Below are 5,437 nucleotides of genomic sequence, written 5' to 3' on the forward strand. Positions count from 1 at the left end.
AAGACAGACACTGCCCCGGCCATCTAGGAGGGGAGATGGCCATCATCATGTGATCTTCATGCATTTACCCACATGAGTCCTACATTCATGTTATATTTGCACAAGCTTCAACATGTAGAACATCTCATTTTTAATGCTGGCTCATCATGTACAAGTGGCCAGAGTGGCAGTGTATGTTTTGGTGCACTGAGTTAGTTCCTCAAGGCTGTAAAAGCAGAACCATGGAGGACCTGCCTTCTCCTTTTGTGGTTTAATCTCCAGACAGCACTCCCTTCGACTTCCTGCCACAGGACTGGCAGTCAGATAAAATGTTCTTTTGAATGAGAAAAACAATTAAGCATTGAAAATGTGAGAATAAGAAAGCACAAGATAAAAACAGAACTCACCAGCCCGCTTTATAAAATGTATTTTTAACTGGTGGGTTTAATGGTAGCATTTTTACCATCCTCCATACTTTCTGAACTATGCCACATTTGTAAGGAGGAAGACAGCAAAACATTAACCCTACCACTTAACTCTAATTTTCAACTCTAGGCCATTATGAGGAAAGCTGTTTTGTGTTTGAAGCCCAGAATTAATCATTAACTCTTTTAAAAAAAACACTTTAGAAAAAACTTACTTTAAAATATATTTTTAAAATTGATTTCAGAGAGGAAAGGAGAGGGAGAAAGAGATAGAAATATCAATGATGAATCATTGATCAGCTGCCTCCTGCACGCCCCCTACTGGGGATTGAGCCTGCCAGCCGGGCATGTGCCTTGACTGGAATCGTGATCTCCTGGTTCAAAGGTCAATGCTCAACCACTGAGCCACGCCCACTGGACAAAAAAAACGTTTTAAAAAAGTACAGCTTAAGCCTGGCCGGTGTGGCTCAGTGGTTGAGCGTTGACCCATGAACCGAGAGGTCACCAGTTTGATTTGTGGTCAGGGCACAAGCCCGGGTTTCGGGTTTGATCCCCAGTTGGGGGGTGGTGGGGTGCAGGAAACAGCCGAGCAATGGTTCTCTCTCATCGATGTTTCTATCTCTCTATCCTTCTCCCTTCCTCTCTCTCTAAAATCAATATAAACATATTTTTAAAAATTTAATTTAAAGCCTATACTTGAAAGAATAGCACCATCAACCCTTGTGTACCCTTCCTCTAATTTCAACAGTTCTTTACTGTTTTGCCCATTTTGCTGTATTTGCTTGTATATATATACATTTTTGCTGAATTATTTAAAAGTAGATTATAGACATCACAACACTTCACCCCTAAAAGTTTCAGTATACACCTCCTAAGGACAAAGACATTCTCTTATAGAACTACAATGTCATTACCACACCCAAGAAATGTATCATTAATTTAATAGGATCACATAATAACCTGCTGCGGTACCTCAGGATCGTGTGGCCTTGGGATTGTGTGTCAACTCAGCCCATCTCCCTGCTGGAACTAGCTGCCAGCTCAGCTGCCTGGGCATCGAGTCCTGTCCCCGCCCTGCCTGCTCCTGTTCATGACTAAAAGCCTGACTTGGGCACTGTCACTGTCCAGAGACTGCCAGGCACCTTCATCCACAGCTCAGACCCCTGGATGCAGATGCCTTCCAGACCCCTATAACTGAGATACTCCCCCCACCTCATTCCCTATCCCTGCGGGCCAGCCCCACAGCTAGGCCGATGACTCTTGACATTGACCTGTGGCCATGCTGTAGCTGCCCACTGACATTTAAAATAGCAGCATGTTAATCGTACATAATAGGACTGGCCATTGACATTTCCAATGTGTTCCTTGCACATGATGCTACCATGAAAAATGGCTTTCAGCAGCAACACCCATGAGCTTGAATTTCATTAACATTTATATCAGAAGATAGGTTCTCATAAAAGCAATGTGCATTTCAGGTTTTTAGTAAGGGAAAATGCTTTGGTCAGATGAAGATCAAAATGTTGAAGGTGGTGAGGGAATGGACTGCTTCCACTCTCATTCCTCTTGTTCGTTTATTCTTTCAGCTCAAGCCTGCTCTTGCAGCAGGGCAGGGAGAGCAAGTGGCCATCACAGGATGGCGCCCAGTGAGCAAAGGCTCAGCACCAGGACAAATGGGCACGCGACACAGACATCTTCCAGCCTTGGTCCCTGCCCTGGTCACTCGCAGGCTAGGAATGGTGAGGACTCCGAAGAGCCCTTTGACCTGGGGAAGAGGTCCTGGTGCTCCCGCACGGTACAGGCTCAGCTGCGTGGAGTGTTCACTGCTGTCTGCCAGTCACAGGAACTTGCTGCAAGGACAAAAAGCTGAGAGAAAAGGAAAAGGCAGGGGGTGAATAAAAATAGGAACAGGCTTGATGCTCTGACAGGCAAGATCCTCAATTAATCTGGTCCCTCAATGAGTAGAAATATCTCATTTGAAATAGAACTCTCCCCTGCACCCCCACAAGTTTTGGGGCTTTCTGTTTCCACCACATTAAGGCCCTGACAAAGGGCTGCAGCACCATGGATGCAGGAAAGGAGGGGAAGAGCAGACATTAAATGGCTCGCCCATTCCTCCCTTTTATGCAAACAGTGCTGGAGGCTGTGCGCTGGTTACCTAGGAAACAACTTGGATGTGAAACTCCAGAAAATGTGCTATCAGGCAGCAGCCAATGTAATTGCTGATTTTTTTTGCTGGCATTGCATGATGCCAGGCCATTGTCTTAACTGCTCTGAACCGGTTTCCTCATGTGCAAGGACAGAACATCTACCAAGCAGGTGTGTGAATGCATGAGTGTGGGTATGTGAATGCATGTGGGTGTGGGTGTGTGAGTGCATGAGTATGGGTGTGTGTGTGTGTGTGTGCATGTGAGTGTAGGTGTGTGAGTGCATGAGTATGGGTGTGTGTGGGTGTGTGTGGGTGTGTGTACATGTGAGTGTAGGTGTGTGAGTGCATGTGAATGTGGGTGTGTGAGTACATGAGTGTGGGTGTGTGTGCATATGAGTGTGGGTGTGGGTGTACATGTGAGTGTGGGTGTGTGTGCATGTGAGTGTGGGTGTGTGAACACATGTGAGTGTGTGTGTGTGTGTGTGTGTGCCTGTGAGTGTGGGTGTATGTGAGCAAAGCACCTCAGCTAGCTGCATTACACAGGAGGAGCTCAGTGTGTCTTTCCTTCCGTCTTTCTTACTTGCCTCACAAGCAGAAGGCATTAAAAGGCACCATTGAATAAATGGGATGTAGATCTGACATGGAAAGTTGGGGTAATGAATGAGAAGTTAATTCAATTGTTATAACTAAAATGATATTTAACATTTAATAAGAAAATTCATTATGTGGTGTTAGATGATAAATCTTTTGTAAATTGAAAAATTATTTAAAAATACAAATAGTTCTAATTTATCAGCTTTTTAAAATTGAAATGTTTTGTTTAATGTGTTAACTGCCCTCTGAATGACCACAGCTGCATAGCAGGGGTGTGAGGGCCTCAGAAACAGCACTCCCTGCTGCTCTGCTCAAGTTCAGACCGAGTGAGAAATGAGTGTGGGAGTTGGACAGATCACGGGCAGAAAGGCAGCGTTATTACTGGTAAAATACCTGTGACTGCCTGTGCAGAAACAATGGGCCTTTGGATGCTGCTCCCCAGAATTGGAAAGACTCACACTCTCATCCCAGGCAGCATCGGACAGTTGTGGCCACTCCCTGCCTTAGTTCCCCAGTGGAGCCGCTGTAAGACAGGCCGCTCCAGCTCACGCTCTCAGCGTGCATGCCGGTGTCAGAGCAGCAGAATCTGAGGTTGTCAACCACATGTGCACTGAAGACTTCAAAGTTCAGGCTACATATTTCCAGTTTAATTAAGGAAGTGAACCCTCTTCAGGACTATGAGGCTCTCATATCCCCAGCTGTTGAGTTTAGGCCACTATGGCCCTCAGCTGAGCCCCTCTTAGCGTTGCCTTCTGCTGAAGAGAGCTGCCTCCTCCAGAGCCATGAGCCCTTCCTCGGGGGTCACCTCATATACAAGAGCTAGTCCAGGCCCTGGCCGGGTAGCTCAGTTGGTTAGAGTGTTGTCCCAATACATCAAGGTTGTGGATTTGCTCCCTGGTCAGGGCGCATACAGGAATCAACCAATAAATGCATAAATAAGTGGAACAACAAATCGATGTTTCTCTCTCCAAATCAAGAAATACCTTTAAAAAAAAAAAAAAAAAAGAGCTGGTCCATGGGGGGAAGGTAGAAAGGGTTAGCCTTCTTGCTTCAATTTGGAACATCTCTGAAGGGTCATCTGAGCTCCAGAGCACCCTTTGGGATGGGCTGAGCCCTTTATTGGGACTGCACAATTCACTCCTCACTTCCCCCAATCCTGCTTCCTTCATTCTCCAATGTGCTTCTTATACAAATTTCTCTCTGAGTCTGTTTCCTGAGGAATTGATCTGACAGTTTTCCAAGTAACTAAATCATGGACTTAGATTGTAAGAAGGTGATGGACTTTACCATATAGAATTATATCTGGAAACATCCTTTTTTTCTGTCATTTAAGTGATATTTTTATATAATCACTAGAGGCTCGGTCCATGAAATTTGTGCACGGGTGCAGTCCCTAGGCCTGGCCGGCAATTGAAGTGTAAGTGTCTGGCATGGAAGGGCAGGTCCTAGCTGACCTCTGGGCCCTGGGCAGCACCTGGGCCCCCAGGCCCCCGCACAGCCCCCTCCGCCTGAGTCATTGGGCCCCTGCTTGGCTCCCTCAGCACCTGGGAGCTGGGCAGTGGCCCCACCCCCCACTGCTGCTGCTGGTCGCTGTCTGCAGGGTGATCAGGCCCTGCTTGCACCCACCTTGGCCTGGAGCTGCCCACTCACCTGCTCCACCATCCCATCACGGTCCTGCTTTCGTTGGGTCTCACTGGGGCCAGCAGCGCCTCCACTGCCACCCGCTGCCAGCGCTGCGTTGCCACATGTTCCACACAGCCCCCTGGTGGTCAGCATATGTTATAGCAAGTGGTCGAACTCCCAGTTGAGGGGACAATTTGCATATTAGGCTTTTATTATATAGGATATTTCTCCAACCCCCCTCCTCCCTCCAGTTTTCTCTGTGGAGTACCTGGTCATCTAAGGTTGGACTTCCAGCTAGTCTTCTAATTTTCTTATCAAATTCTCTCCAATTTTCTATCCCTCTCTCTTCTTACTGTACTTTCTAGACTTGCTTGTCTTTATCTTCCAGTGTTTCAATTAAGTTTTCATTTGTGCTCTTGTAAATTTTGATTTCTAAGAGCATTTTCTTACTTCTTTAAATTTTATATTTTTATAGCATTCTGTTCTTATTTCATGGATGCACTATCATCTCATATCTGAGGAATTCATGAGATTTTTTTTGTTTTTTTGTTAATCCTCACCTGAAGATATTTTTTTCAATTGATTTTTAGAGAGAGTGGAAAGGAGGGAGGGAAGGAAGGAGGAAGGAGGAAGGAGAGAGAGAGAGAGAGAGAGAGAGAAAAGAGAG

Source organism: Myotis lucifugus, unplaced genomic scaffold (genome assembly GCF_000147115.1).
Source record: "Myotis lucifugus unplaced genomic scaffold, Myoluc2.0 scaffold_21, whole genome shotgun sequence".
Taxonomy (NCBI): Eukaryota; Metazoa; Chordata; class Mammalia; order Chiroptera; family Vespertilionidae; genus Myotis; species Myotis lucifugus.